This window comes from Nyctibius grandis, chromosome 8 (assembly GCF_013368605.1).
Source record: "Nyctibius grandis isolate bNycGra1 chromosome 8, bNycGra1.pri, whole genome shotgun sequence".
Lineage (NCBI taxonomy): Eukaryota > Metazoa > Chordata > Aves > Nyctibiiformes > Nyctibiidae > Nyctibius > Nyctibius grandis.
The window spans coordinates 3,929,000-3,955,845 of NC_090665.1; positions in this window are offsets into that span (position 1 = coordinate 3,929,000).

Consider the following 26,846-nt stretch of genomic DNA (forward strand, 5'->3'; position numbering starts at 1 on the left):
TATTATTATTGCTGTAGTGGTGAGTCATATTTATTGGTGAGCAGAGATGGAGTACAGGAACACAATAAGATCTATGAGTACTTCAGGCTATAATTACCATTTGTAATAGCACTTTTATTCACCATCTACACTAAAAATACTTACGTGCCTAAGGCCGCAGGCACTGCTGCAAGTTAAGCTGCTCAGCTTTCAGGTGGCCATTCCTGCAAAATGTCCATAGGCTGCTTTTGACAGACTCCCAGTTCCTGGGGCAGACACTGTTCTATATTCCGCTTCCTTGCTGATTCTTGCCCCGTCTGACAGTACGTCACAACAAGGACACTGAGGTACACTCAGCGTAGGATGGAGGCTCTTCTTCCCCCTGCAATGGGCACTCGTTTCTTTTATTATCTGACCAGATTTAAAATGAACTGGGACATGAATTTTTCTAGCTCTAACTCTGAAGCTTAACCTGGCAGCTGGTCAGGTAGACAGGACAGTCTTCAGCCCTAAGGGGGATCCTCTACATCACCACAGACTAACTGTGCTCCCTGCATAATTTGCAAACCTAGACATCCTGAAGGCAATTTTTTGCTTATATTGTATAAACACACACAAAAGAAAATAATTTTTATCTCAACTGAAGTTTGCTTATGTTTCCAGGTGCATCTGAGGAGAGGGAGGATCCCCAGAGCAGTTTGGGGTCTCCTCCCCAACGTCCTCTTTCTCTGAGGCCAGTGTGCAGTTTGTCCTGCTGGGATACAGAGCAGTCACACCGTTCGGGTTGTTCCAGTGCTGCTCACAAGATGAAATTTCCTGTTTGCTCTCCTCATACTATCCTGACAGAATAAGAGGTGTGTAGGTACCACAAAAACAAAGTGCTTGTACTCTGCTCGCACGGAAGCCAATAGCTAAGCTCCATTAACCTATATATAGCCAATATTTCGTGCTGTATATACATGTATCGCTTTTTCTAATAATCTGTTTTACAGGATGCTGGTCCTGCTGGAATCTCTTTTGGGGATGATGATCCTGACCCTTCAGTGGCTGGACCAGCTGGTGGAAGTGGGGACCAGAACCTCTTCACCTTACTCCGTTGGATGCATTTTTCTCTCTAAGCTCTTCAGCATGCCAAGAAACTCCTGTCACCTAACCAAAATCTCCTCTTCTTTCATGTGCTGTCACTTAAGAGCCGTTCCTACACAGTCAGCTGGGATATTCCAGCTTTACTTCGGTAGTGCAGAGATGGGAATTTGTCCTACTCGTTTTGTGAATTTATGTCCTGTAGTCATGAAAACTAAATACAGTGCTGTTTCTAGAGCCTTGTTCATTGATTCCCCTCAGGACTCAAGATGTGATATGTCAACTGTTTCTGCCTATTACCTGTGTATTACTTACCTCTTAATGACCTTTCAGAAGTGTAGAACACATAAACTTTCTTTATCCAATTATCACTTGCAATATTTAAGTAGTTTCTGTGTGAACAGTATTAGGATCCTTCGAGCGCCTGGCCTTTTGTTTTAAGTGAATTTAATCAACACTACTTCTACTAAAATAGATTTTTTGATTAAAGGCAAGATTACTGAAATAATTTATTTTTTTATCTCCACAAATTATTTATTCTGTAACCATAAAATATATTTTTAATGATGCTGAATCATAAAAGATCATAGACAGGGTGTCTGAAGGAAGAGAGACAGTTCATATCTACACATTAAAGTGTATATTATGGTCTATGATGTTAGGAATTTGATCAAGTATAAAGATTAGACATAAGTGTGAAACTTCTGAAGAAAAAAAAATGAAGTGGACAAGAGTAATACATATAATATCAATGAAATTGTTAACTCCAGATGAAATTCCATCTTTTTTCTTTTTCAGTGGGCTGATGTATGATGCAACTTGTACCTACATCAGTAACACCCAATCAAATTACTGTTCTCCTCACAACCCAACTCTGATTGTTTATAATGTACAGAAATTTAAGAGGAAAGAGATTATATACACAGGTATTTGGATTTATATAGGCAAATGGAGGAAGTCTGTTTTGGAAAGATGCAAACCAAAGTGCAGATTTCCACAAAACTTCATACAAGAACTTAGTAACAAAGCTGAAAACTCTATAAGCACTTCCTCATTACCAACATGTAAATTTGAGAGGACATAGTATTTCCTTTTTTATGACATGAAAAATGCTGCAAATCTTTACCAGACCAGTTGTCAGTCGGGTCAGAAGAGAAAGCAGAGCTGTAAATAAATTCATGCAAAGACACAAACATTTGGCCATCTTCAAAAAAAGAATTAAAATGCTTTAGCGATTCAAAATTAGCTTTCCATAGACAGTTTCCTCAGTTATATAATTCATGACTGAACTCTCTTGAAAACTTTTCACTTGACAAAATGAGAATAGTCTATCTTCTGAACAATGCTTTTGAAGTGCAGATATAGCAAATAATCCCAGTGCATTTTCCATGGGGAAGAGGGAAGCATGGAATCTGTTCTGCCCCCACTGAACTAGCAGGAGTTTTGCCCTGGACTTCGATGGAAGGAAGATGAGATTTCATGTCTTTAAAGAGGGAAAAGTATCAAAGTGGACACCACACAATACACAGATGTACTAGAAAGCAATTATGCATTGTAAAGAGGGAAATATGGGCCACTGTTCTTCTGGTGTAATTTCCCATTCTGTTTCATATCTCAGCATCTCCCACTCTCTGTTCCTGCATAATGAGTTGATGAAGCTTAAGTTGCCTCCATCACTTTGTGATCTGTCGTTCCTCCTAAGATGTATTATGTATACAAATTATTATACTTAAGAAAACTTTTGTTCTGAAAAATCTCATCAAAAGAAAGTACTTTTCAAATGAAATAATTAGTGATGCTATTTGATGTATGAGAAAACTCAACTCTGCTTTGGTGTAACCATTGCCATTTCTTTAATGCCTAAGGCCTTTTATACACATGGGTTTGGAAAAAAATTGGCTTTTAAAACTTGTGAAGTTATTAAACTTCATTTTTGAAGGCTCCTCATCAAGCTAACAGGTTTTTTTCCAAGCAAAATAATTGATGAATCAACCTCTTAAGATATCAACTATCAGAAACTTTGTAGACTCAATGGGGCTGAAAGCAGTCATGTAAGAGTAGAAGAAGAACTTATGTGTGAGTTTCATGGACAAAACACTTACCACCTGGAACGTGAGCAGGCGAGATTTTTAGATGGGAGCCTCTCATTTGTTCCTCAATAGCACAAATCCCCCAAAGATCTAGTGCATCCCTAAGAGATTAGAATTTTACTCTGCAGCATGGGTCTGAATTTGAATCGCATCTCTCAATCCAACCCCATCCCAAGTGATTATGCACACCAATGGACTGCATACAAGAGATAGAAGTATTGTGCTCCTCTTTAGCTGGCCTGATGAGCCAAATATTGGGCCAGACTACGGCTAATGCTGTCTCTATTTTACCTTATTTTTGTCATGGTCAGGATGTTTTGCAGTTATTAAACTTCTTCAGGAACCTGAAAAGCTTTTGGATAATTAGACAACCAACTTTTAAGTAGTTAGTCAAGTCAGCTACCATTTTCTCTAAATCACCTTGCAGTGTTCTGTAATTCAGTGAAAGTGATTTAGGGAGCTATAAAAAAGGAATAGTATTTCTTGTTGGGTTTCAAGTATACAAAACCTACAGATTTAAGGTGTTTGAGCAAGGGTATACCAAACAGTTTAATAATGAATTATGTTTATTGACTTCATGTATTCAGCAGTTTACAAAGGGCTCATCCTTTTGGTGAAATCAAAGCAAGAACATTAAAACTTCTCATGAAGTTCTCAGCACTCCAAGAACTACTGCTTCACTTAAGCTGATAAAACTGTCACCTTTCGGGTGTTTTATTCAGCTCCATTTTCAGAGGGGAAGTCAAACATTCAATCCCAAATGCCCTTGGAGCAAAGAACTTACATGCCCTGTTGCTTTGTGATGACTGTGTTGTCAAAATAAATGACTACAGCATTGTGAATGCATTTCAAACACGGAATAAATTCATAGTGTATAGCTAGTGCCACAGCAATGTGAAATCTTCATGGGAAGTGTACATAAGAAGCATGAGTGCATGTGTAGCTGCTTCCTGGTTATGCAGGACACCATTTTAAGAAGTCAGTTAAATTTCATACCAGTACCATTTCTTTAAAGTGCAGATAAATTTGTTCTTGTGTGCAGTATGTGTGTAACCAAAAGAAAATCTGAACATGCCTTGTGCATTCTGCTTACGGATCAGCAGACGTGTTCAGGAATACACTGGACGGCACCGAGTTGCCACACAGAGGTAGAGGTTTGCTCACTGCACAAATAACTGTTGACCTCCAGCTTGTGCAAAATTGTAGTAATATCACAGTGAAACAAACAAAACCACAGTCTTCCAAAAGGAATCACATAATTGACTCAAGTTAATTATAATTATACTCAAGTTAGTTTTTCTCTTGACCGACATGGTCCTTTAAGCAATGACTTCTTGAAGTCATTGAACATTTATAATCCTGTTTTATATTTATCATCTCTTCTGGACTGTAATATCTGCATTCATTCTCCAGGATACATTTTCAAAATTGAACATAAGCATTATGTAAGTAGGATTTCTTCAAGCACACTTTTCAGAGTAGATGCACTGGCACTGGTTATAGGAAGCTTAAGGAGTTAAGACAAAAGTTTAAACTATAGGAAGCTGTGCTGTATGAACAGCTATCAAACAGGACAGAATGGACCTGTCTCCATCCTTAAATAATTTATTCTATGTTACAGGTAAAACTCATTTTAGCTTACAATAGTAACAATAAAAAGAAGAAAATAAAAAAAATCAGTTTGCAAAATATGATGCACTGTGCCTCGCCAGAAAATGTGTTTTTTTTTATTATATCAAATAGCACTTTCTATTATTCAGCATCCTCAGGATGCTTATACAGTTCAAGGAATATTTTTGCCTATAATCTTATAAACTGACTTATCTTTACTGTCCTTTTCAGACTTCTTTTTTAAGCATTCTCTGTATTTTAATGCAATCTTTCCTATGTCTAATCAAAACCCATCTGAAACCAATGAACACCTTTCTATTACAATCGCTGGCTAAAACTACTAATAAAATCTTTTGGGGTTTGTTACGCATTTCAATAGGAGACAAATCAATAAATCTTTTTGAGGTCACTTCACTTGCTTCATTCGTATGGTTTCTCACCAGACTTAGGAGATTATCTCTAGTGCAGTACGAAGTGTTGCCTACCCAGGCAACAGCATAGGCTCGTTCCCTCAGCTTTTGTCAATTGTCAGAGTTTGGTCAAGAGTGGTAGATCTGAGACAACAGACACCCGAGGAAGATCTGATAAACAGGTCTTCACTTCAGAAGTAATGAGCCTCTACATCACATGCACAGCCTTGCAACCATAAAAAATGGTATTTGCTGTCATAGAGAGTATGCACCTCTGAAATTTATTTACATTTGTTACAAAGCAGAATATTTCATACAGTTTTTCTGGCAAGTGCACTTACCCAAACATATGGCAGGCAAAAAGCAAGTGCAATTATAAATAAATTGTTCTTTCTGCAACATAGAAAGCAGATGCAACAATAGAAAGCAGGTGCAACATATAGAAGGGACAGATCAAACTTTCAAAAGCAAAGCAGCATAGTTATCACTAAACTCATCAGAAAATCTTTTCCTACTTGAAAACACAGCCCAGATTTTCATCATGTCAGTCTACGGGCTTTCATGATTCTAAGACACAGCAGGACACAAACTTGTCAATACTACAACCCCTTGAGCAAGAGGCTTCAACCAGTTGGAACTATAATTACATGCATGACTGACTGCTAGAAGAGACAGCTGTCCTTGGGTACGTAAGCAAGAATAAAGTAGGCAGTGCAGATGTTATCCAGTCCTAACCTCCACTCATGGGGCCACATCACTACTGGCAGAAGTAATAGCAACTTTGCTGAAGTCATTTCTAAACATAAAAATAGTCATTTCTAAAACTTAAATAATTTATTTAAATTAAATTTAATTTTAATTCTTTTTAAATTAATAATTTAAAAAACCCCTTACCCATACAATGTAAATTTAGAGTTAAACCTAGATATTATATAGAATACACACACAGAGTGTGAGAATGAAGCTAATAAACAAAATTAAAAGAAGACATTGAAGAAAAAACAACCTTAACTTACCAACTCTTGAAGAAAGGATCTGAAACTCAACAGTTTGAAGGGGTCCAGTACAAGAGACAGGGCAGGAAGAAGACTTTAACATCTACTTGTTCCTTCACATGTGTTTAGCAGCCGTAGATACCTGAACTTAAAATAGACACAGACTTTATTTTCTCTTTAAAAGTATTTAAACTGAACAACCCACACTCACATATAGAGGGAGCAGTAAGTGACTGACATTTCCCAAATGAGCTTCTCAAATGCAGAACAATTCAGCCAATCCCATTCTCCAGCTTCTGCCATTGGAAGAGTTACTGCAATGTGTGGGAAGAACAAGGAAATCAGAACTTCACAAGGCCACAACTTGCTTTAGGTATGTCTTCTTCAGATCGTGCAAATACACCTAAGAAGCTATCTGAGCAATCTTTTCTCTAAAACCATCAGTTACTAAAAGGTCAAGAAAATGTAGCAGTCCTAGAGGGAGAGATCAATTAGGAATGCATGCTGGTTAGGTGATTAAGTTTTAAAAGCTGTTCATACTAAAATAATATCTTTGAGATAATGTATGCTATAGCACCCACCAAACTGTTTTAATTCTGTAGTGGTTCTATGAGCTTTTCAAAAGGTTCTTGAGGAAAAAAAAGTTAAACCCTTCGAATTGAAATAAATTAAAAATCTAATGAAGAAATTAAAATGTAAGAAACCCAGTTTCTTTTACCAGGCTCCCATCAATATTTTCTATGTAGACATCATGCTAATACCAGGATATTGCTCTTTGGAATGCCCCAGCTTTAAGTTCTTCTCACATGCCCTCAGGAGTTCCTGCTATCAACTAAGGCCTCAGTTTATCAAGATGGTTAAGTATATGCTTAATTTGATTGATCCGTCAACTTAATAGATGTTCAAATTTTTGAGGAATGGGAATCTATGCTATTAGCCAAAAAAATAAAAACCCACACAACAAACTCAAAATAAACAAAGAAATTAAAAACCCAAATGCAGTCTGGGTCTTTATTTCCCTTCTTGGATAAAGCTACATTCATGGGCTGGATTTCAACCTTGTGGAGAAAAGAATTCCCAGTAGTAGCAACAGGCTTTGTATCTAGACCCTAATCCTTCTCTTTAATTATAAAGACTGTGTAGGAAAAATACCAGGAGAGTATAAAAACAGGACAGCAAAGAATTTGATACTGTTGCCAATACAAACCTAATTTTTATTCCAGTTGCTGCATCACTCCATAATATTTTCTTGTTGCTCTCTAAAATCTTTTTGTGCTTTCCCAGCTGAGAATATAGATGGAGGAAATCAATGCAAAAGTAGAGTTTCTGCTGATATTTAATGGGGTAAACAATCTATTCTAAACTCTTCTTAACAGACAGCTCCTCTGAGATGTACTTGGCAGATGCTTCTCAATCCACACAAAATATATCCCATTATCTTCTCTTCATGTGGTAGTCACTTGGCTCCTCAAAGATTCATATCACTTCTCATTTGGAAATTTCTTATTCTATAGGGAAATGGCTTTCCTCAAAGAAGCAGGTACAGAAGAGGAACTCTAACAAAAGGCTTAGAGAATTGATTCAAAGGGAATTAATACCTTCAATACCTGAGTGAAGAGAGTTTGTCAGCTTCTCTGAATCAAAACCTGAGAATCTTATGCAAAGGTTTATTAAAGTTCCACATTATGTTTTATAATTCTACTTCTTTCTTTGATAAGGACAAAAATGTTGCTATCATGTCAGGGAGACTAGGACACCTGGGTCAACTGGGTGAATAAGAAATGTTTTGGGTTAGATGGCTGAATTGAAAAAATTTTAAAGAGGAAGAAAACATGTTGTAAGTTGAGCTTAAGTTACAGCTGGGATGAACCGGAATGTTAGCTGAAAGTGTAGGTGAAGCTTTTTTCTAGTGGCATACCTGCTAACACAATAGCAATCAGATCGCCAAAGAAGTTGTTCTGTCTGCCAGTATTCTTTCCTGCAGGGTATTTTCTATTCATCTTTACTCTACTTTAAGAAGTCCTAACATATTGGTGACAGAAGTTACAATTGAAGTAACAGTAGCTAAAACGCCAGATTATTGACAGCTCTCAAGACTGAGATTATCTAATTCACACGATCTGCTTCTAAGTTTCTAAATCAACTGACGCCAGAAAGTACGTGAGCAATTCACTAGCATTGCTTTCAGAGGAACCTTATGTCTGAGGTTAAGCACATGTTTATGTGACTTTTTGAGAATGGGAATGTTTTCCAGAACTGTTTGCCACAGTACTTAAAATTAGGCATCTGCAATAAGCTACCTACCGGTTACAACTCTTGCGAATGTGCAAATGCAGTCCTAGATGATGCAAAATGGATTATAGATGCCTGTCTTAGATATCTAATACTTAAACCTTGTCCTTGGGGAACTCAGACAAGCATAAAGTCGTATCAATAGCTTTCTATCATCTTTTAGAGATGAAAACTTGAAGAGCATTCCCAGGCAAAAAGGACCTGAAGCATTCAAAAAACACTTTAGAACCAAGATTAGGAATGACAGGTTATTCTCACAATCATCTGTCAGCTCTCTAGGGGATATTTTATCTTTTGCTTTTCATATCCCTGAAAGAATTGTAAATGGAAGATTGAGAATGAGCTTTGCATCCTTGGGCTGCATAAACCAGAAGTAATGCCAGTTTACAAACCTCTTCTAAAAACAATAATGGGGATTTTTCAATTTAACTGTAGATTAAAATTAGGGCATTGCTCATTATAACTCTTATCTAATACATATGTATCCACAGCCTTGGTTAATCTTGGGATGCTACATATATCAGAAGTTTAACTCAAACTAGAACTGTTGGTACATTATTGATTCCCAAAATACTAAACTACATCCACCACAACTTATTCAGTCTTTTAACCTGTATGTCAAAACAGGTGCATGTTTCTTGTAGAATTTCATCAAGCTGTGCAAATTAAGAAAATTTTCATATTTTAATATTAAACCATTCATTTCAGAAAATGGAAAACCTGTTATTTTGTGTGTGCAAAACTTCTGAAACCATTACCTTCCAGGAGTGGACACTGCTTGGATGGAGGCTGTCAGAATTGCCTGTATAGCCCTCTTGCTATAATAGATGGGATGTTCATAACCTAATTTCCATAAAAATAGATTTTACAGAGTAACTGTTCTGGGATTTATTAGATTTTCTTGCAAAGCATTGTAATTATCTCATACATCAACCATAACTAGTGCTTATTACAAATGCCAGTTGCAATCATTTCCTGATTTTGTTGATATTCTAAGAACAGTGGAGTTATACTTCACTTTATCTGGAAAAAAACTGGCTTTTATGATTACATACTGTGTGTTTACTTCATTGTATTTAAATTAACAATAAACTTCAAAATTTTTATCATTTTAAGTTTCACTGTCTCAAAAAGTATTACATATATTAAATGTATTAACACAAAAGAAAAGTTGGGGGGGTTCTTACCACTCACTATTCGTATTTCAGAACTGTTTGTGTAGAGCAATGTTGAGTTTGAACAAATATAAAGCAGAAATATCTGAATTTTCCTACTAATATTTAGACTGAGAAGAAAATGTGTACACTAATAATTCTAAGCAAGAGCTTGGATTAAATGTCCTCGTTGGGTCCCTTCCAATCTGAATTATGTTATGACCTGTTTCATGTTTAAACTTTGCAGGATTAAACAAAAATTCAGCTCTAAGAGCCTAGTGCAGTAAATACCCTTGTGCTTAAAAAAAAAAACCCCAAAAAGTAGATGCAGTTGCACAGCCCAGTAGTTTGACAAACAGCTGAATATTTAAAACTCATAAACAGGAAGAAGCAGCTAGTCTCTGTATAAAAATTGAAGTATTGCTTCCTAGAGCAGTTCTATAAAACATCCTGACATTTTAAAATATTTTTCTGTTTGGAAGAGAATTAAAAGTCCAACAGGTTTGGAACACTGGCTTTTCAAGTGGAGCAACCAGAAAATCTGTATGTTCTCAGATGTCACATTAAATCTCCTATGGAGAGTGTCTTTTACCTTGTATCACATCAATGATTTATTTAAAAGACTTTCTACATACTAGATGATCTTTAAGGTCCCTTCCAACCCAAACCATTCTATGATTCTACATGTACACTATAAACAGTTTACATATTCATCGCCTTACCCATGCTTTGTTATGTGGCTATAGAGGGCAGTTATTTCAGTGGCTTAAGAGGAATATATGTCCTTACACTGTGATATTGTGTGAATATGTTTTCACACCACACACACACAGTTTCTTTCTAAGTATGGAACAGAAAAAATAATTTAATTCTAATGGAGATGCTGGATTGCAGTTTGGGAGGACTTGAGCAAGTCAGTCGCAGTCAGCTTTCCATTTGGAACATTGTCTCTCCTTTTACCTGCTGCACCTTCTAATTGCAACACGTGTAGTGCCAGTACATTTTGGTATCAAGTGAGACACTTGGCTCCTTCTGAAGTATTTGTGTCAGTGGATGTTTCCCTTTCAGAAACTGGATTATTTTTCTTAGTTTTGGAGCAATCTTCATGTATGTCACAAATATTGACAAAGTCTTTAATAAATGTTGTCCTTTTTTTTTTTTTTGGTTTATATACTGCATTTTTGCTTTTTGGGTGATGGTTTTGAGTCCAGAATGCTTTCACTCTATTTTTGGAGAGTTTTTCTTATCAGTAAGACAGAAAATATACTTTGACTGCTTTGATATATGATGCTCTTTGTGCACTTAGCTCAGTTCCATGTGCTTGCGAGGGTCTCCTTGCTTGTTGTCCAGCTAGCCTGAGAGAATGATGGGTTTTCCTGCAGAGCCTTACCTTGTATGCTTTGATCTTAGTTTTATTTCTGCCTTGCTAGAGTCTTTCCATGAAATGAAAACTTTTAAACAGTGTTCTCTCTTGGCCCACGATCGCCTTCTAGTCAAACAGTTTCTGGTCAGACTTCACAAGTGTGAACCCCACTTCAAGATTGAAATTTTAAAGATTGCTATTTATCTGTTCCACTAAAGATAACATTGTTTACAGAAAAGCTACTAGCTTCCAAAATGAGCTGAGTGAAGCTTAGCCCCATATATTTAGAGCTAATTTTTTTAGTTGTGCATTTTCATTTTGGTCAAGACAGAGACATTTGCAAATATTCTCTCTCTGGGATGCCAAAGGGCTTGAAGGTACTAGAAAAAAAAAGGACCAATACGTTCAAGTTTCTGGACCAAAACATAAAGATGTAAAACAGCATCTTGTGTAGCTCACCCTTAAGAACACTGCTCCAAGTATTTGGCCTCTTGCTGAGATCTTTGCACAGTAAGTCCATGGTACCTCAATTGCAGACAGCTATTGAGCAGGTAGATAGGGACATAAGGAAAAAACTCTTCAGTGTGACAGTGACTGAGCACTGGAATATGTTGCCCAAAGCAAGCCCTGAGCTCCCTGATCTAGCACTGAGGTCTGCCCTACTTGAGGCAGCAGGTTGAACTACAAGACCTCCAGAGGTCCCTTCCAGCTTTTTCTTTTTTTTCCTTTCATTATATGTTGTTCTGTTTGAAATACCTCTGACATCTAGGTTAATAGATAATTCAAAGAAATCTCAAATTTAATCAAATAAATCGTTGTTGCTATTCATCTTACTGGATCTGGGTGACATCAGGTCGTTGGGTGACTGGGTGTTCATCAGTTAGTTACACTTTCTTAGGTTCCCTCCCTGATATACTCACAACTTGGATATTTTTGTTAGTCTTATATCATGAGATAAATATGTTTTTCCAGAAATGTTCAGGACAAAACAGTGATGGTAATCTCTGATAGAAAGAAACACTGTCAAATGCTGAGATTCACATTAGCACTTCCATAAGTATAGAGCAGAAGCAAAGAAAAGTGGAGAGAATAGGCCATAACCTTGCTGAAGCACAAAATAAGCAATTTATAAATAGTACATTTCTATGAGGAATGAATGGAGAGTTTTAGAAAGTCTCAGAGGTAATTAGCCAGACAGTTTTTGGCACTTGATTGATTGCTTTTTGAAAAACATTAAAGCCCCCAGAGCTGCAACAAAGTTAAAAGCTTAGGTCTAGACATGAGGTCATCATTCTTCATTATCACCTTATGTGAAGAAATAAAAAAGTGATGCACTTGTGATTGAAACCAAAGCACTTATTGATATAGCTCTCCACCGTAAACCTCCCTTTCCCCTCTACCTGCTAGGTAACAAATTATGCTATTTACCAGACAGCTATTACAGGTGTTTTATAACAGGTTCCTTACTCCAGTCTGAAGCCAAGCAAATTGAGCACATACAGAATGGGAGCTTAATACACACTTGTTTGCAGACACAGAGCTGATATATTGTTATAAATTGTACGCTTCCTTGGTGTCCAAATAGTCATGGATTTTGAGAGGGCTAGATGTGAACCTGACATACAATTTTTTATGTTAACCAATGCTGCAATCTCACTGTATCTCACAAAAAGAACAATTTCTGCAATGAAACCTTCCAAGGCTACCAAACTCTTGGAGAAAGTATTAGCAATGATTCATTAGATAACCTCCAAGTTAGTGCTGCACCTATGGCCCTGATGGATGCTAGTTGCTTCTGCCATATGAAAAGCTCCTAGTGGGTTTCAGATAAATGAAAAATAACACCTCTCAGTTATTTTTAAGTAATATGCTTCATAAATCTTTCAGGACTGCAAAAACGAGTGCAAATACTCCTATACTAATGACCACTTGGTGAATAACAAAAAACTATATTCTATTTGAATCTGAGCCACAAATTCACCTTGATTTTAATTTTCTTAGCTATCTGTGCAAGCTGCTGGATCTCCCCTTCGCTTGAGACTCTTTTTCCCCTTTTTCTTCTAGTCCTTTCTAGCACACTTCGGTAGGTGACTGTTAAAAGCTTTAATAATTTAAATAATCAGGTGTGGTATTCATAGTTATTTTCATTTGTTCCTATATGAAGACCATGAGATAGTAATTTATTGTATGTAATGCAACAGGTTCAGAAAAGTCTTTGTACACAGGGAGTTTCAAAAAGCAAAAATAAACAAACATTAAAAAAATCCCCAAACTGTAACTATCCTGTATTGTAGTAAAAATTTACCTGTGCTTGGCTAACTGTTTTGTAAAGAAATATGTGTTTCTGTAGTGTTTACAGAACAAATGAGTGACAATAGATGAGTTTTCTTTGTTATCAGTGGCAGAAGTCTTTGTATTTGCTAACTCATTGCTGGTAATAAACTCTCTTCTTTATATAAAAAAAAAAAAAAAAGGTGCCCTCTATGCTAAGGATATTGCTAGAAGTATCAAAAATCAAATCCTTCCACTGGAAAACTTTCTCACAACAGAATACTACAATTAAAGCATACCTTGCAGATAGCATTCCCTGACTAAACCTGTTTGTTCATCTTGGGTGGAGATGTCTGCCCTTTGCTTTGAAAATGGTAGAAAACACGTGTTATATCATGACATTTTAGGTAATTACAGATTATTTGAAACCTGCCATTTTCATGAAGGCTTCAAAGAGAAGATCATCTCAAGATAGAGTACAGAAGATGAAGTATTGTTTATGAGGAGTTTTAATCTATCTCTAGGTTATTCATTTCAAGTTTCACATCAACTTATCAATGCTACTCTCAACAGCTATCAGTGCTGGTTTTTGTTTGGTGTGGGGTCACAGAGATAGCAAGGGAAATTATTTTTTTTCATAAGGATAATATGTTCTGTTCACAAAATGGGCTGTAAAGTTCTCAGACTTATTATTCCAAAATTATTTAATCATTTTAGCTGGGACAGTCTTTACCCTTGGTGAGCAGTTCACAAACAAAGGTGGAAAGAGTTTCTACCTTCAGATGTAAAAGTCACCAGACTTATCCCTAGTCAAATCAGACATACAGCATTGGTTTCCTCCTTTACTCAAGTATATAATGCTGACTGGCACAAAATACATTTTGAAGTTTATATTTAGGAATATTGCAATGCAACCTACATTTCTGAGTATCTTGTATAACTCAAAAAGATCAGCTCTGTGAATTAATACGAGGTTTGTGAAGGTTTGAGGTTATTACTATGCTAATTGTAACAGCTGTTTGTTGCACTGCATATAAGTGAGGTACTTGAGGAGTCAGTCTCTCCTCTGTAATGCACAGAGACCCTATTTTAGGGACTGAGATTTGATAAACATTCATCAGAAATACATCAGGAAAATTGATCCTGCCTTGGACTGAGAGGACAAACTCACTGACTTCTTTCTATAGGGCTCACTTTCTTTGAGCCCTATATTTTATAATCAAAATTGGTAACAGGATTAAGATCTAGATTTTGGTTAGATTTAGCTAAAGGTTATTCTTCTCCAGCTTTTTTGATTTATGCACAAAGGTTAATTTAAAAAAAAAAAAAACAAACCAAACTGTTTATAATGATATCTGGCTTTGAAAATGATACATGAAAACCTACAAGAAAAACCCTTAAACTGCATTTGCTATTTAAACTATAAACCAAAGATATAGCCTGAACGTGATGGCTCTTCTTCCAAGAAAGATGAGCATTCCTGCAAGGACTTATGAAAGTATTTCTGCCCACTCCTATAACAATGGCTTTGGTAAACTGAAATATCTCAGAATGTCAGACTTCATCACCTGGCGTGATACAACATTGTACAATTTGCTTCATGATATTGACATCAAAATAACAGCACTATGAAATATTTGAAGAAGAATGCTACTTTCCGTGGTTTTGTCTCCGATTATCTCAGTGCCGAACATGCAATTTTACTGTGGCTTTCTTATATAGTCACAAAAGTTATGTATATGCCAATGAGAGTCAGAGATAAGCTAATGATAAAACATCCTGATGTATCTTCCACATGCACAAAATTCATCATTCACACTTTTAAAGTATTCTCTGCAATATAGTACAGAGATACAATTCAGTTATTTTTCCCTGCTCTGAGAAATATTTAGTGGTGGATTTGTACCTGATTAGACTCTTTAAAAAAAAAAAAGGGAGCATTTTATCCTTATAGAGAATTCATTAGTTCTCAAGGGTGTCATCGTCAGTTGTTTCTTTACTGAATTCACCTCTCCCCTCAAAAAAAAACAACAAACCAGCTACAATAACAAGGGAAAAAAAAAACCAAAACAAACCTCAAACCCACACACAACCAGACATGATAAATCTTATTATAGGTTGTTATTAAATACGTACGTGTTACATGTTTTTCTTTTACAAGATTCTTGGAATACTCATGAGTGGAAAAACAGGACTGCAGATGCTTATTTTCTACACATTTGCCTAAATAAGCACGGCACAATTAATGTGAAAGGCAGATATACAGCATGTTTGGTGGAGAAAGGAAATAGTCAGCTTTTATTACAAGAAAAGGAAAAAAAACCACTAAGGACTAAAGGAGAGAAAAATCTATAACTGTACTTCCTGTGAAAAATTCGAATGACTGTTCCACTTTTAAATGTACTCACTACACCTATCAAAAGAAAATTAAGAATAAAAGTTACCCGAATATCTTGGGACTAGCAGTATTTAATTTCACAGTGAAGCCGGACTGATACTAACTCATATAAATCACAGCACAGCTTAGCAGAGAAGCTATTTCCAGGGATTGCCAAGATATGTCTCTTTCAAACTTTTGAAAACAGTATTTCACTCCTCCCATAAAAGTGACTGGAGAACCTGACCAAAAGTCCACTGGTTCTTTTGGTTGACTAAACGCCATTAATACACTGTACCATTTAGTTTGGGGAAAGCAAGACATTATGTGCTTTAGGCAGGAGGCTGATGGGTCTATGGTTCTTCATATTTCATTTTATCACCTATTTTGTGCAAGTGGTAATAGCTGCACTCAAAGTACATGAGATTTGTTTCTTGATAATATACTCTCTGAACAATTTCACCTGTTCCCTGGATTTTCTTTTCAACAGCCATCATAATACACTGTGCTTTCAGTCCCCATAATATCACCTTTTTATTTTTTTGGGCTACCTTTCTTTCAAATGGCTAGCAATATATTTAGCTCATCTCATAGTATAAATAACACTTCTACCTTAATGCTAGCCTGCTTGTCAAATCATAGAAGAAAAATAGCTACGTGGGATTTAGGTTGATTATATATAGTAAAAATCCAGGTTACAGAGATGTGAGAACAATACTTAATGTTGAATCTTGTTCTCTGTTAAAGCCTCCTTCCAGCAAAACTTTTAAAAGTCCGTCTAAAACCTGGCCCAGTGGACGCTCTGCCCAGGTAGCTTTTTGTCTCCAAATTTTAACACAAATTGGACAAGACAGGTCCAATGCCTCACACATATTTCAGTGCCAGCCTGGGGCCTGCATATGATTTATTACAGGGAAGGGCTTGTAAAAAGGACAAGATTCTCTTTCATGCTCAACGTCTATTCAGAGGCATATGTATATTTTAAATAGATTTGTATTTACTAACAGACACCTCAGATCTGAGAAAAGTAGGCAAGGAATGTCAGCTAGTCAAATTGATTCAAGAGGAAGGAGGAAAGGCAGGAGAACGGTAACCCTATGGTCATTTTACAGTTCTGTAATACATCTTTCCCTTTTAAAAGAAACCTTCAACTTCCACATCTCTAACTCAATCACAGTGTTACTCGTACAGATTTCTCCATGAGTTGCATACTTATGGTGAGAGAGAAGGGAGCCTCAGAAGTCAGAAGCAGTTCTTCCAGTCTCCGCGCAGGCGGGAGCAGCTTAGCATCCTCTCTGGCTCCTGGCCTTGGGCAGGACTGCAAAGGAACATTAAAAAAAATGAAGGTTATACTTACCTCTCCTCTGCTGACAGAAGACATGACCCCCCAGCACATGAAAGCTGTTTCTGACCAACAATTTGGCTTAAATCCAAATTCTGCTTATCAGCAGGATTAGCTGATTGTTCTCACTCGGTGTAATTATGCAAACTTTCTCCTCCCCCCCCACCCCTTTCCTTCATTATGCAATTTTATTTTTGAAGAGCATTCCTACAGGTGACACCTGCTGTGATAGAACCTGAGAAGATAATACATCTTTACAGTTCTGTGGCAGTAATGTATGTAAGCAGTTGTTCAAACTGTCCTCAGAAAGGTTTCAGTGTCCGCAGAAATTTGGATGTGCAGAAGCACAAGCCAGTTCTTCCAAGGTCACAGCGAGAAGCTTTAAAAGGCCTTCATCATCTCCCAGAGATGTTGATGCACGAGAGTTTAACTTGATGAGAATGGCACCTCGTTATATGATAATGTGATGACTCCTTCAGCAATAATGTCATGTTAGAAGGTGGTGTGACAAATCAGAACGCTGACTACAAGGGGTCTTCATTCAGAGAGACACTCCATTATAGACTGCAATAGTGACAGGCAATTCTTTTAAAATTATAATGGAATTTGTTGTAAAACATTTTCAAGACACAGACATTTACCCAGTATTATTAAGGCAGATTCCAACAGCTCCAGGAGGCCTTTACAGTCTCATTGGGATTCCATTCAATACTCCTGAAATGTATCTACAGTCAAAGGCAATGTGGCCACTAAGCTATTTTGGATTTTTATTTCTTTTTTCCTTTGCTTAATCATGTCATAAATGTTATGAGTTCAAACTGTGAATGAGCTTGGTTATTACGCTCAAGTTCAAGTTCATCAGCTCTGAAAGAAATGTAGAAGGTAAAGAACTAACAGAGGAGGAAGGAAAGATGAATTCTTCTGGCAAGCTGGTAAAACTGAGATTTGCCAGGGAGAAAAAAACCCAAATCTATAAAAATTGCATTTAATTTGTAACTCAAAAAAGAATGAAAAAAAATCCCCAATATAAAAAATTTATTGACATTTGGGGAAAAAAATCAGAACATTTTTGCAGAAGGAATACATTTTTTTATGTGAAAAGAAAAATATATGATTTCCAGTAAAAAATGTATTGCCTTGACTCAGGTAGTAATACTCTTTATGGAGCACATAACCTACAAAGTAAGGATGTTTACAAAAGCTTTAACTACAGGATTCATTCAATTTAATGTTCTCATATTCTTCTCTTAGTTCTTTGCTCCCAAAAAATGGTTGGGGAAACATTCAAGACAGTTTCAATGTACAACTACTATTTTTTCAGGATGCAGCATTTAACTAAATACCCTGGTTGCTTTGTGTGTAGTGGCTATTGAAAAAAATGAAAGAAATCCCAGCTTTGATCAAGCAAAGTTTCTGTCACAGAGGACTCCTAGTTCAGATATACACAGGACTCCGTAACAGTTCCCTGCCTATTCACAAATACATGCCCATTTTCAAAATCTAACAATAAGGCATTGACTTCTTTCTCACTTTCCTTCACTTCACATCATTTCATTAATATGTATTTCACGTTATGCCAGGTCTTTCCTGGCATATTCAGTCAGATTTTTTTTTCCACAAAAGAAGAGCAAAAGAGCCAAGTAAGTGAATCATCCGGATGAAACATCCAGAGATTAAAAACTGTTTGTTGTATGTTAAACCACCTATTCCTAACACGCAAAATTTCAGCAGAAAGCATGTTGAAATCTGACTTGAAAAGGTGGTCATTTAGAAACATCTGAAACAATGAATGCAAAGCTTAATTTTTATTTAACAGTACTATTACCTAAAGGAGTTATTACTCGTAATTGTTTTACGATTTAACTATTATACACTGTTTGGTTTTGATTCTGCTAGCAGAAAATTTGAGGTGAGATTATAATTGATTGAATTTTAAAAGTCAACTAACTTTATGAAGCAAACATCTCCTGACTAAGAACAAATATTAATCAGAAATGTCTTCAAATAGGGACAGTTTAAGGCTCTGTATTATTTATTTTTATTTAAAATTGGGTGCCTGAGAGGAAATGTTTAAAACACAAACTATTAGGAAGACACTAAGCTAAGGATGAAGATGAAGCCAGTGGGGTGTAATGCTCCATCGAGACCAGCCCTCTGATCCTGACTCAACATGTTTAAAGAGTCAGCACACAAAGGGAAACAGCAAGAAGCTGATTTAAAGCCTATCAAACGCAACGGAAATCCTGGAGAAAAAGATAACAAAATACCAGCGGAAAGACTACTACGGTATAATGTAGAGATATTCAAGTCTGCTTTAAGCTACCCAGGTGGTGGTGGTGGCAATCTGGAGTTCAGTTCAGGCAAAACTATTCTACTTTTGCAGGAGATTTTGCAGTCTGATTTGAATCACTCTGCTTGGATATTGCTGTCCTTATCTCGTTCTCCCAGCAATGACGGCAGCAACAGCTGAGCTCTGTTGTACACTTCTGGGGGTGACGGCCTCCTTGTTTCACATTTGGGTAGTGTTTAGGGCTTCCAGAGGAGGAAGAATTGCTAGCAAATAATTCAAAGGACTGATGGACTGAGTCTTCAAGGGCAAGTAGATGAGCAGTGAAATTAGGCATTGGTCAGAAGAATAGCAGAGATTTTAAAAGTTTTCTTCCCTCTCTCATATGCACATAGTCACAGATGCACAAAATCTGTTGAATAATTTATTATATTACTGCTCTTTAGAATGAAGAATGATGAATTAACTGCTCTGGTGAAAAATGTTGTCTCACTTACGTCCCAAACTAAATCACCAAGAATTAATGTTTTTTAAACAAACTCTCCCCCCAAAAAAACAGGATGAGAAAATAATATGATAATATTACAATGTAGCTGTAGTGAAAATCTGTAAAAATTTAGACATGCCCTATCAAAGCCTTTTAGCCTGTAAGAAATACTTCAAAGGAAATTGTAGAGTTATATGCATAATATGAATGTATTCATTTATTTCATGGTAATAAAAGTATGATTCAAATGGAAAACAAATATGAGAGAGGATTTTAGAAAGTATCTACAAGGTAATTTAAAAAATATTTTGCCTCAAGGACTAAGGAGGCCGAAAGAAAGCAGTGTATTGTAGACTTCATCACTCTCTTCCTTTTCAAAGGACTGTAAAAAATGAATACTATTCAAGAATATTAAATTTATAACACATAACTATAATCTATCATGCAACAGAAAGTTATTGCATTTTCTAGCATAATTATTAACTTGAAACCAGAAATATATTGAGAAATCTGAATGAGCTGGAGTCACTAACTGTTCCTATCAGCGCCATGTCTTTAAGAATTACAATTCATAAGCAAAAAATAATTGTGGCTTGCCTACAATGTGACTCCCAATATGACTGGAAGATTCAGAACTCTTCACCTTTTACTGATACAAAGATCTTTTTTTCTTAGATTCATCCCCCCCACACACACACCTCTTGCACTTTGAGTTTTTGGAATAATGGTGATGAGAGAAGAAGGACCAACTAAAAAGCAAAGGGAAGGGAGGCCAGTCTCAAAGAATGTGGAAAGGTAAAACGGAAAACATAAGAACAGTTTGCCATTTACAAGTGTGATTTTAAATTAAGATATTTTAGAGGCCTTGAGATTCCTTTTTCTAAATGCTTAATTGAGAGCAAGGAAGTTTCTAACACATTTGTTACAGAATATAATAGCAAGTACTCCAGGTTTTTAAAGAACAGTTTATTTTAAGCCAGGGACTGTACGTGACTCGTTAACCTGCATAACCATTACTTGGTCTCTGCACCAATGAATATTTGTTGACATCCATTAACTATTTATGAAATATTTTAAAAGTGAGATGAAAATATTAATTACACTAGAAAATAATCTGAAATGTCATGAAATAGTGCAGATTTTATGGAGCAGATCTGTCTGACAGACTGAATCATCTCTGCTGCACACCAAGGAATTATGGAAAGTCATAAAATTATCTTCCATTTCCCTGACTTGAAAGCTTCTATGTGTGTTAGCAAAGCAGGACAGAATTCATGCAGAAAATGAAATATTTCTTTTAGACTCCTGATTAACTCTAACTTGCTTTCGTACCTTCACTGGATATGACAACAGTGCTGTGAAATTGTCTGAATTGTGGAAGAGGAGAGAAAATTTGGGGCAGTGCAGAAAATATCACCTATTTGCACTGATATCCAGCTCCTTCCTGAATTTCTGATGATTCTTTTGGTCACGTAGTTCTTCATCGGTAAGGAGGACAGTTGTCCCATAGCCTCTTAAATTTAAGAGTCAATTACTGCCACAACACAGCGATGCAAAAGACCTTTATCACAGACATGTCCAGATGCTAAATGAATCTTCCCTCTCAAAACTCTCCCTGGCAGCACAACATCCTTTTAAGTCTCTTCTGGCCATCATAGATCACATAAACCACAGCGACTTCCAAGGACCGTGTTAACAGAGAAACTGTACAGGTACCTCTTGCTTGGACACCTCCAGTTTATCAGTACCATTAATTCATTGTGGTTCTCCCCCAATGAACACAATAGTCTAGTTATAACCACAGCAAGGCTACGGGACTGTGCATTATCGCTTTTCTCTCCTCCTGAGGAACGCACTCCAAAATAGCTGTGGCATTTTCCCCTAACAGCCTCACATTTCACTTATATTTAATTTGTTTCCTGCTGTCTCTCTCAGAATCTTTTCTGCATTGCTGCTCTCTGTCCTGCTCTCCTGTATTTTATTTCTGCTTGTTATTCTTCTTTTCTGCCCCTTGAGAGAAATGCCTTGCATTTATCCACTTTCAGCCACAAATCCCTGGACTTAATCCAATGTTCTGAACTCTCCAGATCTTTCTGTACACCCTCCCTTTTTCTACCCTTTGCCAGCAATATGCCTTGTGTTAGCTTTTCCAGTACAAAAGTTGTTTGGTTTTTCTTTAGTTCAGCTTCTCAACCATTAATTTAATTGATCAGAAGGAAGGATGGGTAGACAATGAATGTGTGCCCAGTGGCAGGCATCTGACTGAAAAACAGATAACCTTCCTATTGATTTGCTTTATTTTTTCTGGAAGTCTTTACTCTCCGGTTATCAAGGGCAGTGGCAAATAGGGCGAGAGGTAGGGACTGGTCAAGGATTTCTGGTGGCAGCAGAGCCACAAGAAACACAAAGATTTTCCTGACCATTTATGTCCTCTAGCACCTTATGAAGGGAGAAAAAAATTCAAAAAGTAAAAATAGGTCTAGATGGAAATTTATAAGTGTCTAATTCTACATTCCCTCTTACATAGTTTAAAAATAAGCTATTGCTCCCTCATTGCCCATCTATAGATTATAGGAAAACAGACTTTTAGGAACCACTGGGCAAGAGCTACTTCTACTGATAAGCACGACAGGTGGGAGAAGAAAGAAATGAACACATTCAGATACTCACTTTATAATTCATCGCTCTCAATGATAACGTCAACAAGGCCCTTCCCATGCAGTTATTAACTGTCAGCCTCGCTTGCAAACGTGATACAGTCAAACAAACTACAAACAAGGAATAATGAGTCCATGATGTTATTGGTAAAATTTATAAACAATACGGAGATAAAAAAGAACACAAAACATTTTAATTTTTTTTACTAGCATCACTGGGACATTTCAATAGCAGTTCTAGTAGAAATCAACAGTCTTTGCAGTGCACAAATGTTTCTTTCTTCACCACCTCACTCAATAGTTTCAAATTACTTTGCATAATTTTTACTTATTGCCTGTAATATACTTTCTTTTGAAGTAAGTGGTGTTGTCTTTCTTTGAATAACATACTTTCCATTTTACAGATGCAGAAAATAAGACTGTGGACAAATTAACCTCTTATGGGAGAGTCATCTTCTCTTTGGATAAGTCTACTTAATTTTTTATTTCAAAATGAGGGTTTTCCCCCCACTCAGTCTCCATTTCTGAAGGAAATTTCAGTATTTTTTTTTTTAGTTTTCACTCTAAATTTTCATTCTGTTTATTCAGATATTTTAACTACCTTTAGAAGAGGCTCTTGGATATAAAATCCTGCGTCTGCCTCCATAAAGCGTAGACTTTGCCATGGCATCCTGCATCCATCCATCCTAATACCCTGGCAACAGTGGGAGTTTTCATTAATGCAGCACAAAGTGAAAAATCCCACACTAGTGAAAGCATTTTCTATTCATGCTGAAGAACTTTACAGTTATACCCCTTCTGAGGAGATGTGTACAGCAGCCAAACACTGACGGTACAGGGGATGAAGAGCAATCTTTGCCATGGGAATCTGGGTGAATCACTCAGTTTTTCTGTCAGTCTAAAATAAGCATCAATAAAGTGTTAGTTCCCCACTTCACAAAGTTTGTAAAATGCTTTGATATACTGATATGCACTTCTCTGCAATTCCCATAGCTAAGTAAATCTCTGCAAAGAATAAATTATTAGAACAGATACTTGCCTGGGTCCTTTTTTTTTTGCATGGAAACCAGTGCCATTTTGTTCAAATTTGCAATAAAGGTGGTGATCTTCAACCAAGGATCTGGACAGAAGCAAACAGCCAATTAAATGTGATTATTACTCCAATGCTGAGTGGAGCCCCTCAAAGAAATAAGCAACTTCTGTTAGACAACAAGAAGCCACAAACACTCAAAGCCTCCATTTTGGTACAAACATAAACAGAATGTATATCATTTCCCTAAAATATTTCTACTGGGGGCAGTAGGGCTAACTTACCAAGGAGGAGAAGTAACTCCCCCGGTCTGAGGCTGCAGAGGTTTATACGTCTTCCTCTGCTTGGATTGTTTTCTTCTAAAGATTTTTCCTACAAAGGGAAAAAAAAATAAGAAAGATGTCTCCACAGATTGATTAATAATGTTGCTAAGCTCATCTGGCAACATTTTATCCTCTGCAAAAGACAGGTGCCCTTTGCAGAGAAATATTCCCTTGTTTTTTTTTTTCTTTCTTCTTTTTTTCTCCTTACAAACTCTGCCATCTAGGGAAAGAGAGTACTTCGTCTTAATGGCAGTGATTATCTGCTATGGAAAGACCTGGGAAGACAGAAAACTGAAGATGGCTGGCAGATGGAGAGAGGTAGAGAAAGAAGTTTTACTACTTTTAAAGGGCCTGAAAAAGGCTCCCTGCTATGATGGCAGTAGATGATATAAGGACTGCTAAAGAACCATCACCTTCTGGAAGAGAAATAAGTCCTCTTGCCACTGTAGAACCTTGTAAAAGCATCAGTCCTAGCACACACATGGTACCACTGTGATTATGAGTACCGAAACAGGGTAAAGCTGACAACATTACTGAAGCCTCCTGCAAACTAATGGGCCAGAAGGCTTCAGCTTAGCTTCAGATAGTGCTTAAAAGCAACTTCTCAGTTTTAGGGCTCTGAGCTGCTTATTCTATTTGTACAAATAGCCCCTCCATCTTCAAGCAAGTCTGCAGCAAAGCCGCTCCTTCTCTAAGGGAAATTAAAAATTCACAACACAAGGGTCTAGAATGACTAGCTGGATTGTCCCAAACAGATTTTTAACAGCCAGAAGCCTTATAAATAAAATTGGTTACTTGGAATAGTTAAAACCCATTCTTCCATAGCCCAAGCAGAGCTTTGAACACAAGTGTGCTGATTGATGACCCATCACAAAGACATTTCGTACAGAGCAGAAGGTGAAAGAGATTGTGTTAGTACTTCTGTGTGAGCTATTAATACGCCCCAGCACAGGCTGTACAGTGTAGGCTGCTGGCACACTGCTACGGGACCACCTTGGAGTTCTGCAGGCACTGAACTTTGGGGGTGCTTTTCAGTGGGAACTCATTAAATCTATTGAAGCTGGCACTTATTTGGAAACTTGTTTTCAAGAGGTTCATTGATGCATATGTGGCCTGTGACTGATTTGAATCTGTCAGGGTCTCAGCTATCATTGACTCTGCTGAAGTTTCTTTTCAGGGAGTGATAGATTTAGCAAGCAGCTCAAGAAGAAGAAAATAGCTTCTGTTTCCTCCCTTCCTTCACCTTTGCACATCGTGCTGGTTGTGCTGCAGTAAATGAAGAGGAGATTAAAATACCTCTTATTAATCTTCCACCTTTCACAAGTGAATTAATGTTTCACAAGTTAGGGTAGTGATTGCTGATAACATGCTAGGGAACATGAAAGCAGACTTTTCCATTGCATTTAATACAATATTCTTTCAACAACAATCATTAGCAAAAACAAGCTAAAGAACAATGACAGCTATCTGTATTTTCCTTATTATAGGTTAACATCTGCTGTCATTGCTCAGGTGCAATGACACTTCTTTAGCATGGGGCCTATGGAGAAACACGCACCATGACAGGAGCAGTAAATGGTAAAAGCACAGCTCGTGGCTAGGAAAGGGAAGATGCTGTGCTCTTGAGGGCTGATCTCAAGATGAAGCAAAAATATTACAGTTCCAGATAACAATGGTGATTCAAAGAACAAAAAGAAGCAATTAAAAAACTACAATTACAAGTCGAGGAGAAATAATAGAACAGAGGCAACACAAATATAAACCATCCTTTGCTTGTACGTTCAGCAACTTCTTATTCCTTCTTTTCAGTGCCTTGACAAGCACCTCTGCTTTAGAGCTGAGAGCCTGAAATTGCCATCCAAACTGTTTCCAATCAAACCTGCAAATGCTGTAGGACATGACAGGGGAAATGATGCATTGACTTTAGCTAACGCATTGGTATTTATGGTCTGGTCTTTTGGAGCAGAGATTATTTCAGTGACTTTTTAAAAAGAGAGAGCTGTAGGAGTTGGTAATCTTGCTACTGAACAATATGAAGTGGCTGGTACTGAAGTAATTCCAGAAGAATCAGCATTTTCCCCTCCTTTCTTGAAGATTTAAATAAAAACAAAACACCTTACAATACAACTGACAGCTGTCCCAGCTCTGCAGACTTCTCACTCTGCAGTACCTGTACCAATCCAAGAATATTCAGAATATGTTCTGGGGATATTTTTGATCTCTTTTTACATAAAAGAATAATGTATATTAAAAGTTCTTCTACTGAGATGTATTATTTTTTGTATTTTACCGGTAGATCCTACTCAAGATTTATCACATTAGGCACTGTGGTACCTAACTAGGGAACATGGCTGAGACTGTCCTTGATTGCCTACAGTCTAAACCACATACACAAAGTATTACAAGAGATTCTGAACTCAAATTTCCGTGGTCTAACTCTCGTATACCAGTCACGGACTAAACTGCTTTCCTGAGCGTAAAGTATGGTCTTCCTCTAACATAAGCCGTTAGCTTGAATGCAATGTTTCAACAAGATTAGTCTCTTTACCTTACTCTCTAATGCCTTTTCTTTCTACTATAACATGTCAGAGAAAAGTGATGTACAATTACTGTTTTGTGAGGTGAGAATGCAGTGTTTCTCCAAAGAAATGATAAAAAGCTCTCCTCCTTTACCTACTTCTGATTATGGCCAGGTTTTGAGAAAGTAATGAAGCCTATCATGAGCAGTAATTTATTTAGAGAGGACTGAAAGTTAAAAATCATGGCTTAGGTCCTTTCTCAAAGTCCATTTCAGTTATATTTGTCTGCTATAAAGACAAGGAGGCAGTAGTCTCAACATGTCCAAGCACTCTGTCCTATCGCCATTTCTTCTTCACAAAGACTCTGACCTGTGTGTGTGATTTCACCTCTCCTACAGATATCAGCAGAATCTGTAGGGTAGATTCCACATATGGAAAAAACCTGTGGTTGGAGTATCATTCTTCCATCACTGCTGCACATATTATATTTTCACATTTAAATCCATGAATGAGGATGGAATATTTGATAGTAGATAATTTCAGCTGAAATTAAGAGTTTTAGTCCTACTACTCCTT